The sequence below is a fragment of the Ranitomeya variabilis genome, chromosome 4 (assembly GCF_051348905.1).
Source record: "Ranitomeya variabilis isolate aRanVar5 chromosome 4, aRanVar5.hap1, whole genome shotgun sequence".
Classification (NCBI taxonomy): domain Eukaryota; kingdom Metazoa; phylum Chordata; class Amphibia; order Anura; family Dendrobatidae; genus Ranitomeya; species Ranitomeya variabilis.
In genome coordinates this window covers 101,066,441-101,081,821 of record NC_135235.1, presented here as the reverse complement: position 1 = coordinate 101,081,821, position 15,381 = coordinate 101,066,441, and positions in this window count along the sequence as shown.

The following is a 15,381-nucleotide window of genomic DNA, read 5'->3' as shown; positions in this document are numbered from 1 at the left end:
TCAAGGAGGCAGGCCAACCAGTAATCGTCATCGTTCATCATTTTCGTAATGCGTGTGTCCCTTTTTAGGATACGTAAGGCATAATCCGCCATGTGGGCCAAAGTTCCAGTTGTAAAATCTCCGGTTGTGATTGGTTGAGGGGCAGTTGCAGGCAAATCTACGTCACTTGTGTCCCTCAAAAAACCAGAACCCGGCCGTGACACGCAACCAATTTCCTGTGCCCCCGGGAAAGGTTCGGCATTAAAAATATACTCATCCCCATCATCCTCCTCGTCCTCCACCTCCTCTTCGCCCGCTACCTCGTCCTGTACACTGCCCTGACCAGACAATGGCTGACTGTCATCAAGGCTTTCCTCTTCCTCTGGTGCAGACGCCTGCTCCTTTATGTGCGTCAAACTTTGCATCAGCAGACGCATTAGGGGGATGCTCATGCTTATTACGGCGTTGTCTGCACTAACCAGCCGTGTGCATTCCTCAAAACACTGAAGGACTTGACACATGTCTTGTATCTTAGACCACTGCACACCTGACAACTCCATGTCTGCCATCCTACTGCCTGCCCGTGTATCCTCCCACAAATAAATAACAGCACGCCTCTGTTCGCACAGTCTCTGAAGCATGTGCAGTGTTGAGTTCCACCTTGTTGCAACGTCTATGATTAGGCGATGCTGGGGAAGGTTCAAAGACCGCTGATAGGTCTGCATACGGCTGGCGTGTACAGGCGAACGTCGGATATGTGAGCAAAGTGCACGCACTTTGAGGAGCAGGTCGGAGAACCCAGGATAAGTTTTCAATAAGCACTGCACCACCAGGTTTAAGGTGTGAGCCAGGCAAGGAATGTGTTTCAGTTGGGAAAGGGAGATGGCAGCCATGAAATTCCTTCCGTTATCACTCACTACCTTGCCTGCCTCAAGATCTACTGTGCCCAGCCACGACTGCGTTTCTTGTTGCAAGAACTCGGACAGAACTTCCGCGGTGTGTCTGTTGTCGCCCAAGCACTTCATAGCCAATACAGCCTGCTGACGCTTGGCAGTAGCTGGCCCATAATGGGACAACTGGTGTGCAACAGTGTCATCTGCCGATGGAGTGGTTGGCAGACTGCGTTCTGTGGAAGAGCTGTAGCTTCTGCAGGAGGACGAGGAGGAGGAGGAGGAGGGGGTGCGAACGCCTACAGCCAACTGTTTCCTAGACCGTGGGCTAGGCACAACTGTCCCTAAATTGATGTCGCCTGTGGACCCTGCATCCACCACATTCACCCAGTGTGCCGTGATGGACACATAACGTCCCTGGCCATGCCTACTGGTCCATGCATCTGTAGTCAGGTGCACCTTTGTACTCACAGATTGCCTGAGTGCATGGACGATGCGCTGTTTAACATGCTGGTGCAGGGCTGGGATGGCTTTTCTGGAAAAAAGTGTCGACTGGGTAGCTCGTATCGTGGTTCAGCGTACTCCATCAGGGCTTTGAAAGCTTCGCTTTCAACTAACCGGTAGGGCATCATCTCTAACGAGATTAGTCTAGCTATGTGGGCGTTAAAACATTGTGTACGCGGATGCGAGGATAAGTACTTCCTTTTTCTAACCAGAGTCTCATGTAGGGTGAGCTGGACTGGAGAGCTGGAGATCGTGGAACTTTCGGGTGTGCCGGTGTACATGGCAGACTGAGAGACGGTTGGAGACGGTATTGTTTCCGCCAGTGCCCTAGATGCAATATTTCCTCCTACAAAACTGGTGATTCCCTGACCCTGACTGCTTTTGGCTGGCAAAGAAACCTGCACAGATACTGCCGGTGGTGCGGAAAATGGTGGCCTTACAGTGACGGAAGGGATGTTGCGTTGCTGACTAGCTTCATTGGCCGAGGGTGCTACAACCTTGAGGGATGTTTGGTAGTTAGTCCAGGCTTGAAAATGCATGGTGGTTAAGTGTCTATGCATGCAACTAGTATTTAGACTTTTCAGATTCTGACCTCTGCTTAAGCTAGTTGAACATTTTTGACAGATGACTTTGCGCTGATCAGTTGGATGTTGTTTAAAAAAATGCCAGACTGCACTCTTCCTAGACTCGGATCCCTTTTCAGGGATTGCAGACTGAGCTTTAACCGGATGGCAACGCTGTGCTCCAACAGGTTTTGGCTTTGACACGCGTTTTGGGCCAGATACGGGCCCGGCAGATGGAACCTGTTGCGATGTTGATGCCTGCTGCGGCCCCTCCTCCACCTCCGCTTCTGAACTACTGCCGCCTGCACCCTGTTCCCCCAATGGCTGCCAATCGGGGTCAATAACTGGGTCATCTATTACCTCCTCTTCGAGCTCGTGTGCAACTTCGTCTGTGTCACTGTGTCGGTCGGTGGTATAGCGTTCGTGGCGGGGCAACATAGTCTCATCAGGGTCTGATTGTGGATCTGTACCCTGAGAGGGCAATGTGGTGGTCTGAGTCAAAGGAGCAGCATAGTACTCTGGCTGTGGCTGTGCATCAGTGCACTCCATGTCAGAATATACTTGTAATGGGCATGGCCTGTTAAATGTTTCACTTTCTAAGCCAGGGACGGTATGTGTAAAGAGCTCCATGGAGTGACCCGTTGTGTCGCCTGCTGCATCCTTCTCTCTTGTTGTAGTTTTTGCTGAGGAGGACAAGGAAGCGACTTGTCCCTGACCGTGAACATCCACAAGCGACGCGCTGCTTTTACATTTACCAGTTTCGGAAGAGGAGGCAAAAGAGCTAGAGGCTGAGTCTGCAATGTAAGCCAAAACTTGCTGTTGCTGCTCCGCCTTTAAAAGCGGTTTTCCTACTCCCAGAAAAGAGAGCGTTCGAGGCCTTGTGTAGCCTGACGACGAAACTGGCTCCATAGCTCCAGACTTAGGTGGAATATTTTTATCCCCACGACCACCTGATGCTCCACTACCACTACCATCATTACCAGCTGACAATGAACGCCCACGACGACCTCTTGCACCAGACTTCCTCATTGTTTTAAAATCTTAACCAAAGTAACTTTATTTGTTGCTGTCAAACAACTTACACGGTGAGCTATAACATCAGTATGATTTCAATATCCCTTAACAGGTTGGTGAGACCACAAGGAAAATCAGGCACAATGTTACACACTCTGTTTTCTGTGGCACAAAATCACAGAGATGACACACACGCAGGACTGTCACTCAAGCACTAATGTCAATATTAATCTCCCACCTAATTTATTTTTTTTTTTTTCTCAGGGAGACTTTAGAAACCAAATAATATTAAAAAAAAAAAAAAAAAAAAAGGCTTTCTATGGCCCACAATTAGAGAGAGAGAGGTGGCACACCCAGGAGTCAAGACTGGCGCACAAGCTGAAAGGGCAATATTACTCTCCCACTGTTTTTTTAAGTTTTTTTTTTATTTCAGGGAGACTTTAGAAACCAAATAATATAAAAAAAAAAAAATAAATAGGCTTTCTATGGCCCACTGAATGAGAGGGAGAGAGGTGGCACACCCAGGAGTCAAGACTGGCACACAAGCTGAAAGGGCAATATTACTCTCCCACTGTTTTTTTATGTTTTTTTTTTTTTTTTCAGGGAGACTTTAGAAACCAAATAATATTTAAAAAAAAAAATAAATAGGCTTTCTATGGCCCACTGAATGAGAGGGAGAGAGGTGGCACACCCAGGAGTCAAGACTGGCACACAAGCTGAAAGGGCAATATTACTCTCCCACTGTTTTTTTATGTTTTTTTTTTTTTTTTTCAGGGAGACTTTAGAAACCAAATAATAAGAAAAAAAATAAATAAATAAATAGGCTTTCTATAGCCCACTGAATGAGAGATAGCACACACAGCAGTGGCACACAAGCCCTGACTGAGGCCAATATTTTTCTCCCACTGATTGATGTAGTGTTTTTGTGTTGAGGTAGATTTTAGAACACAAATCAAGGAAAAAAAAAAATGCTTTCTATGGCCCACTGAATGAGAGAGAGGTGGCACACCCAGGAGTCAAGACTGGCACACAAGCTGAAAGGGCAATATTACTCTCCCACTGTTTTTTTATGTATTTTTTGTTTTTTAAGGGAGACTGTAGAAACCCAATAATATTTAAAAAAAAAATAAATAGGCTTTCTATGGCCCACTGAATGAGAGGGAGAGAGGTGGCACACCCAGGAGTCAAGCCTGGCACACAAGCTGAAAGGGCAATATTACTCTCCCACTGTTTTTTTATGTATTTTTTGTTTTTTAAGGGAGACTTTAGAAACCCAATAATATTTAAAAAAATAAATAAATAGGCTTTCTATGGCCCACTGAATGAGAGGGAGAGAGGTGGCACACCCAGGAGTCAAGCCTGGCACACAAGCTGAAAGGGCAATATTACTCTCCCACTGTTTTTTTATGTATTTTTTGTTTTTTAAGGGAGACTTTAGAAACCCAATAATATTTAAAAAAAAAAATAAATAGGCTTTCTATGGCCCACTGAATGAGAGGGAGAGATGTGGCACACCCAGGAGTCAAGACTGGCACACAAGCTGAAAGGGCAATATTACTCTCCCACTGTTTTTTTATGTTTTTTTTTTTTTTTTTCAGGGAGACTTTAGAAACCAAATAATAAGAAAAAAAATAAATAAATAAATAGGCTTTCTATAGCCCACTGAATGAGAGATAGCACACACAGCAGTGGCACACAAGCCCTGACTGAGGCCAATATTTTTCTCCCACTGATTGATGTAGTGTTTTTGTGTTGAGGTAGATTTTAGAACACAAATCAAGGAAAAAAAAAAAAAAATGCTTTCTATGGCCCACTGAATGAGAGAGAGGTGGCACACCCAGGAGTCAAGACTGGCACACAAGCTGAAAGGGCAATATTACTCTCCCACTGTTTTTTTATGTATTTTTTGTTTTTTAAGGGAGACTTTAGAAACCCAATAATATTTAAAAAAAAAAATAAATAGTCTTTCTATGGCCCACTGAATGAGAGGGAGAGAGGTGGCACACCCAGGAGTCAAGCCTGGCACACAAGCTGAAAGGGCAATATTACTCTCCCACTGTTTTTTTATGTATTTTTTGTTTTTTAAGGGAGACTTTAGAAACCCAATAATATTTAAAAAAAAAAATAAATAGGCTTTCTATGGCCCACTGAATGAGAGGGAGAGAGGTGGCACACCCAGGAGTCAAGACTGGCACACAAGCTGAAAGGGCAATATTACTCTCCCACTGTTTTTTTTTTTTAGGTATTTTTTTTTTTTTCAGGGAGACTTTAGAAACCAAATAATATTAAAAAAAAAAAAAAAAAAAATAGGCTTTCTATAGCCCACTGAATGAGAGATAGCACACACAGCAGTGGCACACAAGCCCTGACTGAGGCCAATATTTTTCTCCCACTGATTGATGTAGTGTTTTTGTGTTGAGGTAGATTTTAGAACACAAATCAAGGAAAAAAAAAAAAATGCTTTCTATGGCCCACTGAATGAGAGAGAGGTGGCACACCCAGGAGTCAAGACTGGCACACAAGCTGAAAGGGCAATATTACTCTCCCACTGTTTTTTTATGTATTTTTTGTTTTTTAAGGGAGACTTTAGAAACCCAATAATATTTAAAAAAAAAAATAAATAGGCTTTCTATGGCCCACTGAATGAGAGGGAGAGAGGTGGCACACCCAGGAGTCAAGCCTGGCACACAAGCTGAAAGGGCAATATTACTCTCCCACTGTTTTTTTATGTTTTTTTTTTTTTTTTTCAGGGAGACTTTAGAAACCAAATAATAATAATAAAAAAAAAAAAAATAGGCTTTCTATAGCCCACTGAATGAGAGATAGCACACACAGCAGTGGCACACAAGCCCTGACTGAGGCCAATATTTTTCTCCCACTGATTGATGTAGTGTTTTTGTGTTGAGGTAGATTTTAGAACACAAATCAAGGAAAAAAAAAAATGCTTTCTATGGCCCACTGAATGAGAGAGAGGTGGCACACCCAGGAGTCAAGACTGGCACACAAGCTGAAAGGGCAATATTACTCTCCCACTGTTTTTTTTATGTATTTTTTGTTTTTTAAGGGAGACTGTAGAAACCCAATAATATTTTAAAAAATAAATAAATAGGCTTTCTATGGCCCACTGAATGAGAGGGAGAGAGGTGGCACACCCAGGAGTCAAGCCTGGCACACAAGCTGAAAGGGCAATATTACTCTCCCACTGTTTTTTTATGTATTTTTTGTTTTTTAAGGGAGACTTTAGAAACCCAATAATATTTAAAAAAATAAATAAATAGGCTTTCTATGGCCCACTGAATGAGAGGGAGAGAGGTGGCACACCCAGGAGTCAAGCCTGGCACACAAGCTGAAAGGGCAATATTACTCTCCCACTGTTTTTTTATGTATTTTTTGTTTTTTAAGGGAGACTTTAGAAACCCAATAATATTTAAAAAAATAAATAAATAGGCTTTCTATGGCCCACTGAATGAGAGGGAGAGAGGTGGCACACCCAGGAGTCAAGACTGGCACACAAGCTGAAAGGGCAATATTACTCTCCCACTGTTTTTTTTTTTAGGTTTTTTTTTTTTTTTTCAGGGAGACTTTAGAAACCAAATAATATAAAAAAAAAAAAATAAAAAGTAGGCTTTCTATAGCCCACTGAATGAGAGATAGCACACACAGCAGTGGCACACAAGCCCTGACTGAGGCCAATATTTTTCTCCCACTGATTGATGTAGTGTTTTTGTGTTGAGGTAGATTTTAGAACACAAATCAAGGAAAAAAAAAAATGCTTTCTATGGCCCACTGAATGAGAGAGAGGTGGCACACCCAGGAGTCAAGACTGGCACACAAGCTGAAAGGGCAATATTACTCTCCCACTGTTTTTTTATGTTTTTTTTTTTTTTAAGGGAGACTTTAGAAACCCAATAATATTTTTTAAAAAAAATAAATAGGCTTTCTATGGCCCACTGAATGAGAGGGAGAGAGGTGGCACACCCAGGAGTCAAGACTGGCACACAAGCTGAAAGGGCAATATTACTCTCCCACTGTTTTTTTAGGTATTTTTTGTTTTTTAAGGGAGACTTTAGAAACCCAATAATATTTTAAAAAAAAATAAATAGGCTTTCTATGGCCCACTGAATGAGAGGGAGAGAGGTGGCACACCCAGGAGTCAAGACTGGCACACAAGCTGAAAGGGCAATATTACTCTCCCACTGTTTTTTTATGTATTTTTTGTTTTTTAAGGGAGACTTTAGAAACCCAATAATATTTAAAAAAAAAAAAAAATAGGCTTTCTATGGCCCACTGAATGAGAGGGAGAGAGGTGGCACACCCAGGAGTCAAGACTGGCACACAAGCTGAAAGGGCAATATTACTCTCCCACTGTTTTTTTATGTATTTTTTGTTTTTTAAGGGAGACTTTAGAAACCAAATAATATTAAAAAAAAATAAAAAAAAAATAGGCTTGCTATAGCCCACTGAATGAGAGATAGCACACACAGCAGTGGCACACAAGCCCTGACTGAGGCCAATATTTTTCTCCCACTGATTGATGTAGTGTTTTTGTGTTGAGGTAGAATTTAGAACACAAATCACGGAAAAAATAAATAGGCTTTCTATGGCCCACTCAGTGAGAGATGGCACACACAGGGATGGCACTGTAGCAGAAATGCCAATCTTAATCTCCCACAAAAAAAACAAAAAAAAAACAGGGACTGTCCTACAATTACTATCTCCCTGCAGTAATGTAAGCCAGGTATGGCAGGCAGCAATAGGAGTGGACTGATGCACAAATTAAATAAAAAGTGTGGACAAACAAAAAAGATAGCTGTGCAGAAAGGAAGGAACAAGAGGATATGTGCTTTGAAAAAAGCAGTTGGTTTCCACAGTGGCGTACACACAGCAATACAGCTATCACGGAGCCTTCTAGGGCAGCCCAATGAGCTACAGCGCTGAGGGGAAAAAAAAAAAAATAGCTTCCACAGTCCCTGCACACCGAAGGTGGTGTTGGACAGTGGAAATCGCTGCAGCACAAGCGGTTTGGTGGTTAGTGGACCCTGCCTAACGCTCTCCCTGCTTCTGACGAAGCGGCAGCAACCTGTCCCTAAGCTCAGATCAGCAGCAGTAAGATGGCGGTCGGCGGGAACGCCCCTTTATAGCCCCTGTGACGCCGCAGACAGCAAGCCAATCACTGCAATGCCCTTCTCTAAGATGGTGGGGACCAGGATCTATGTCATCACGCTGCCCACACTCTGCGTTCACCTTCATTGGCTGAGAAATGGCGCTTTTCGCGTCATTGAAACGCGACTTTGGCGCGAAAGTCGCGTACCGCATGGCCGACAAGCACAGGGGTCGGATCGGGTTTCATGAGACGCCGACTTAGCCAAAAGTCGGCGACTTTTGAAAATGATCGACCCGTTTCGCTCAACCCTAGTGGTGAGGTAAAAGCTGGAGCATCCCATGGCTGCACATGCACAGAGCCCTCCCTGTTGTTGTTGCCTTTCCACAGCGCAGGACATAAGAGGAAGCTGCAGATTCTAGGTGGGAGTCTGAAGGACCTGTGATGATGTCAGAAGAGGGAGGGCTCTGAGCTGCCATGTGATGCTCCAGCCCGCCCACTTCTGACATCACACAGGTCCTCCCTGTGCACCAGACAGCTCAGCGTCCAGCACAGGCAGGTATGCAGCGATCTCCTGGCCCCTGCTGCTGCCTCCTCCTCCCCTGGACACACAGATTCTGTGTGTCCCTGCTTAAGTGCAGCATTCATTTGCTGCTCCCTGCTCACCGCTCAGCTGATCGGTGGGCGGGGAGCAGCTAATAAATATTCACTGCACTTAATCAGCGGGGCCATGTGCTTTCCCCAGCAGCTGATTCCGGGCAGCGGGGACATCCTGAAGTGGGATAACAGTGCGATCCCACTCGCTGCTGCCCCCCTCCCCACATGCTATATCCGTACTATAAGACGCACCCACACTTTCCTCCCAAATTTGGAGGAAAAAAAGTGCGTCTTATAGTCCGAAAAATTCGGTATGTCCCTAGCCATTCAGATTGACCGGCGACTGCGCGAGCGCAAAGTGGTGCACCATATGGCAGCGTCCTCTGAACAGAATCCTGAGCCTATGCAATGTGATAGGATTCATTCTGACTAGAGCGGAACAGAGGGGATACAGACGTCAGAATGGGCTGTGTTTTTACTGTGGTGACTCTGCTCATACTATTTCTGATTGCCCTAAGCGTATTAAGAGGGTCACTAGATCTGTTACCATTAGTACTGTACAGCCTAAGTTACTCCTGTCTGTGACCCTGATTTGCTCATTGTCATCTTTCTCTGTCATGGCATTTGTGGATTCAGGCGCTGCCCTGAATTTAATGGACTTAGATTTTGCCAGGCGCTGTGGCTTTTCTTTGCAGCCTTTGCAGAGTCCTATTCCCTTGAGGGGTATTGATGCTACACCGTTGGCCAAGAATAAACCTCAGTATTGGACTCAGCTGACTATTTGCATGGCTCCAGCACATCAGGAAGATGGTCGTTTTCTGGTGTTGCATAATTTACATGATGTTGTTGTACTGGGTTTTCCATGGTTACAAGTACACAATCCAGTATTGGATTGGAAATTGATGTCTGTGACTAGTTGGGGTTGTCAAGGGGTACATAGTGACGTTCCTTTAATGTCAATTTCCTCTTCCCCCTCTTCTGATGTTCCTGAATTTTTGTCAGATTTCCAGGATGTATTCGATGAGCCCAAGTCCAGTTCCCTTCCTCCTCATAGGGACTGTGATTGTGCTATCGACTTGGTTCCTGGCTGTAAGTTCCCTAAGGGCCGACTCTTCAATCTGTCTGTGCCAGAGCATGCCGCTATGCGGAGCTATGTTAAAGAGTCTTTAGAGAAGGGGCATATTCGGCCGTCTTCGTCACCATTGGGAGCAGGATTCTTTTTTGTTGCCAAGAAGGATGGCTCTTTGAGACAATGTATTGATTATCACCTTCTTAATAAGATCACAGTCAAATTCCAATACACTTTACCTTTGCTCTCTGATTTGTTTGCTCGGATTAAGGGGGCTAGTTGGTTTACCAAGATTGACCTTCGAGGGGCGTATAATCTTGTTCGTATTAAACAGGGTGACGAATGGAAAACTGCATTTAATACGCCCAAAGGCCACTTTGAATACCTGGTGATGCCTTTCGGGCTTTCTAATGCTCCTTCTGTATTTCAGTCCTTCATGCATGATATTTTTCGCAATTATCTTGATAAATTCTTGATTGCGTATTTGGATGATATTTTGATTTTTTCCAATGATTGGGAGTCTCACGTGAAACAGGACAGGATGGTATTCCAGATCCTTCATGATAATGCTCTATTTGTGAAGGGGTCTAATTGCCTATTTGGGGTCCAGAAGGTCTCTTTTTTGGGGTTTATTTTTTCTCCATCGTCTATAGAAATAGATCCTGTTAAGGTCCAATCCATTCATGACTGGGTTCAACCCACATCTGTGAAGAGCGTTCAGAAATTTTTGGGCTTTGCTAATTTTTATCGCCGTTTCATTGCCAACTTCTCTAGTGTGGTTAAGCCCCTGACCGATTTGACGAAGAAGGGCGCTGATGTGGCAAATTGGTCTTCTGAGGCTCTGGAGGCCTTTCAGGAGCTTAAGCGCCAATTTACTTCTGCCCCGGTCTTGCGTCAGCCTGATGTGTCTCTTCTTTTTCAGGTTGAGGTTGACGCTTCTGAGATTGGGGCAGGGGCCGTTTTGTCACAGAGGAATTCTGATGGTTCCTTGATGAAACCATGTGCCTTTTTCTCCCGAAAGTTTTCGCCTGCGGAACGCAATTATGATGTCGGCAATCGGGAGTTGTTGGCTATGAAGTGGGCATTTGAGGAGTGGCGACATTGGCTTGAGGGAGCCAAGCACCGCGTTGTGGTCTTGACCGATCATAAGAATCTGATTTACCTCGAGTCGGCCAAGCGGCTGAACCCTAGACAGGCTCGATGGTCCCTGTTTTTCTCCCGTTTCGATTTTGTGGTCTCGTATCTTCCGGGATCTAAGAATGTTAAGGCGGATGCCCTCTCTAGGAGTTTTTTGCCTAATTCTCCTGGAGTTCTTGAGCCGGTTGGCATTTTTAGAGAAGGGGTGATTCTTTCTGCCATCTCCCCTGATTTACGGCGGGTGCTTCAGGAATTTCAGGCTGATAAACCTGACCGCTGTCCTGTGGGGAAGCTGTTTGTTCCTGATAGATGGACAAGTAAGGTAATGTCTGAGGTCCATTGTTCTGTGCTGGCCGGTCATCCTGGGATTTTTGGTACCAGGGATTTGGTTGCTAGGTCCTTTTGGTGGCCTTCCTTGTCGCAGGATGTGCGTTCTTTTGTGCAGTCCTGTGGGACCTGTGCCCGGGCTAAGCCTTGCTGTTCCCGCGCTAGTGGGTTGCTTTTGCCTTTGCCTGTCCCTGAGAGGCCCTGGACGAATATTTCCATGGATTTTATTTCGGATCTTCCTGTGTCTCAGAGGATGTCTGTTATCTGGGTGGTTTGTGACCGGTTCTCTAAAATGGTCCATTTGGTACCTTTGTCTAATTTGCCTTCCTCCTCTGATTTGGTTCCATTGTTTTTTCAGCATGTGGTTCGTTTGCATGGCATTCCGGAGAATATTGTGTCTGACAGAGGTTCCCAGTTTGTCTCCAGGTTTTGGCGTTCCTTTTGTGCTAGGATGGGCATTCATTTGTCTTTTTTTTCGGCGTTCCATCCTCAGACAAATGGCCAAACTGAGCGAACTAATCAAACCTTGGAAACCTATTTGAGATGCTTTGTGTCTGCTGATCAGGATGATTGGGTGGCTTTCTTGCCATTGGCCAAGTTTGCCCTTAATAATCGGGCCAGTTCGGCTACTTTGGTTTTGCCTTTTTTTTGTAATTTTGGTTTCCATCCTCGTTTTTCTTCAGGGGAGGTTGAGCCTTCTGATTGTCCTGGTGTTGATTCCGTGATGGACAGGTTACAGCAGATTTGGACTCATGTGGTAAACAATTTGACGTTGTCTCAGGAAAAGGCTCAGCGTTTTGCTAACCGCCGTCGGTGTGTTGGTCCTCGGCTTCGTGTGGGGGATTTGGTCTGGTTATCTTCTCGTCATGTTCCTATGAAGGTTTCTTCCCCTAAGTTCAAGCCTCGGTTTATTGGTCCTTATAAGATTTCTGAGATTATCAATCCAGTATCTTTTCGTTTGGCCCTTCCAGCCTCTTTTGCCATCCACAATGTTTTCCATAGATCGTTGTTGCGGAGATATGTGGTACCTGTGGTTCCCTCTGTTGATCCTCCTGCCCCGGTGTTGGTTGAGGGGGAATTGGAATATATGGTTGAAAAAATTTTGGATTCTCATTTTTCGAGGCGGAGGCTTCAGTATCTTGTCAAGTGGAAGGGTTATGGCCAGGAGGATAATTCTTGGGTCGTTGCCTCCGATGTCCATGCCGCCGATTTGGTTCGTGCTTTTCACTTGGCTCGTCCTGATCGGCCTGGGGGCTCTGGTGAGGGTTCGGTGACCCCTCCTCAAGGGGGGGGTACTGTTGTGAATTCCGCTCTTGGGCTCCCTCCGGTGGTTGTAAATAGCACTTCTGTGAATTCTGCTCTTGGGCTCCCTCCTGTGGTTTTGAGTGGTATAGCTGCTTCTTGGATTTAGTATCAGCAGCTGCTTCCACTGATCTTCTTTCTGCTCGGCTATTTTAGTCTGGCTTTATCCCTCAATCAATGCCAGTTGCCAATTGTTCTTGCCTGGAGGCATGGCTCTTGGATTTCCCTGACTCTCTGACCTGTTCAGCAAAGTTAAGTCCTTGCTTGTCCTTTTGCAGTCCACTTGTTGTGGACTTATTGTTCAGCACATTTATGTTTTGTTCATTTGTCCAGCTTATCAGTATTTATCTATTTAGCTAAGCTGGAAGCTCTGGGCTGCAGATTTTGCCCTCCACACCTTTAGTCAGGTGTGGAGATTTTTGCATATCTCTGCGGTGGACTTTTTCTAGTTTTTATTACTGACCGCACAGTGTTTCTTTCCTTACTGTCTATCTAGCTAGAATTGGCCTCCTTTGCTAAATCTTGTTTCATACTACATATGTCATTTCCTTCTCCTCTCACAGCCAATATTTGTGGGGGGCTGTCCTATCCTTTGGGGATTTTCTCTGAGGCAAGATAGCTTTCCTATTTCTTCCTTTAGGGGTAGCTAGTTCTCCGGCTGTGACGAGATGTCCAGGGAGAAATCCAAAAAAGTCATTAAACCGCACCCTATACCCATATGGCTTCCATAAGCCTTTTAGTAGCGCACGTCAGTGCCAGGGGGTCAACCCAGCTGCATAGTCCAATCCATATCAAAAGAAGAAGACAGCGCCACACCGATCAGTGAAAAATAACTTACAAATTTAATCTGCCATCTACAGCGACGTTTCGGTATAACAACCTTTATCAAGCAGATGTCCAGGGAGTGACAGGAACATTCCACGGCTACTGCTAGTGTTGTGTTAAGATCAGGGACTGCGGTCTGTATAGTTACCACCTGCCCAGAGCTAGTCGCATGTCGCTCCTAAATTACCAGTACATAACAGGGATCACCGTCCCAGACAATGCCTTGCTCACCAGGCCACCTGACAGTCCGGATCCTCAGATGGACTGTAGCTCTCCCAATGCAGTGCCATCACAGACTCTGCATACATGCCTTTCCATGTGCTCTTCAGGAAGTTCTACTCCCAGGATCTTCCAACACAGCTTGTGCTATTCAGGAAGTCCTACTCCCAGGATCTTTCAACACAGGCCTCTCAGTGTGCTATTCAGGGATCCGATAGTACTCCCAGGTAGGGTTGAGCGAAACGGGTCGGCCATTTTCAGAAGTCGCCGACTTTTGGCAAAGTCGGGTTTCATGAAACTCGACCCGACCCCTGTGTGGGGTCGGCCATGAGGTCGGCGATCTTCTGAATCTGGTATCGGAATTCCGATACCGAGTTCTGATATGTTTGCGATATCGGAAATCGGTATCGGAATCCACATTTAAGTGTAAAATAAAGAATTAAAATAAAAAATATTGATATACTCACCTCTCCGACGCAGCCTGGACATCGCCGCTGGTAACCGGCATCTTCCGTTCCTAAGAATGGCGCTTGAAAGACCTTTCGATGACGTCACGGCTTGTGATTGGTCGCGGCGGCCCACGTGACCGCTCAGCGACCAATCACAAGTAATTCTAGGAATTTAGGCCATGAGAATTACGTCACGGCTTGTGATTGGTCGCTGAGCGGTCACGTGGGCCGCCGCGACCAATCACAAGCCGTGACGTCATCGAAAGGTCCTTCACGCGCTCATTCTTAAGAAGGAAGGCTACCGGAAAGAAGCAAGGTGTGTCCGAGGGTGAGTATATACCTAATAGGAATATACTCACCCTCGGCTTCTTTCCGGCAGCCTTCCTTCTTAAGAATGAGTGCGTGAAGGACCTTTCGATGACGTCACGGCTTGTGATTGGTTGCGGCGGCCCATGTGACCGCTCAGCGACCAATCACAAGCCGTGACGTAATTCTCATGGCCTAAATTCCTAGAATGAGGAATTTAGGACCTGAGAGAATTATGTCACGGCTTGTGATTGATCGCTGAGCGGTCACGCGGGCCGCCGCGACCAATCACAAGCTGTGACGTCATCGAAAGGTCTTTCAAGCGCCATTCTTAGGAACGGAAGATGCCAATTACTACCAGGGCGCGTCAGAGGGTGAGTATATCAATATTTTTTATTTTAATTCTTTATTTTACACTTAAATATGGATCCCAGGGCCTGAAGGAGAGTTTCCTCTCCTTCAGACCCTGGGAACCATAGTATCCCATTGCACTGCATTGGGTTTCGTGTTTCGGCCGACCCCGACTTTTTTATAGGATCGGCCAATTTCACTCGACCCGACTTTTGAGAAAGTCGGGTTTCGTGAAACCCGACCCGATCCTATAAAAATAAAAGTCGCTCAACCCTACTCCCAGGATCTCCCAACACACAAGTCTCTCAGTGCACTATTAAGAGATCCGATCCTACTCAGAGGATCTCCCAACACACAAGTCTTCAGGTCCATGGCCTCTCAGTGTGCTATTCAGGGACCCGGTCCACACACAGGACCTCCCAACACACAAGCCTTCAGGTCCACGGCCTCTCAGTGTGCTATTCAGGGATCCGGTCCACACACAGGACCTCCCAACACACAAGTCTTCCAGGACCTACACACTCTCTACCATGTGACCACACCACGGTCACATTAAGTACTTGTAACCACTCCCATAGGTAAGAGGTGTGTGTGTGGTTAGCCAGACCCATCCACCTCTCCAACTAACCCTGTAAGCCTCCCTTTACAACTATACAAATACTTGTGGGATCACAGATCCCAGAACAACAACATTACTGGCTTACAGCGCAGACTCCCTCTGCGACACATACCGGCCATTTACAATAAT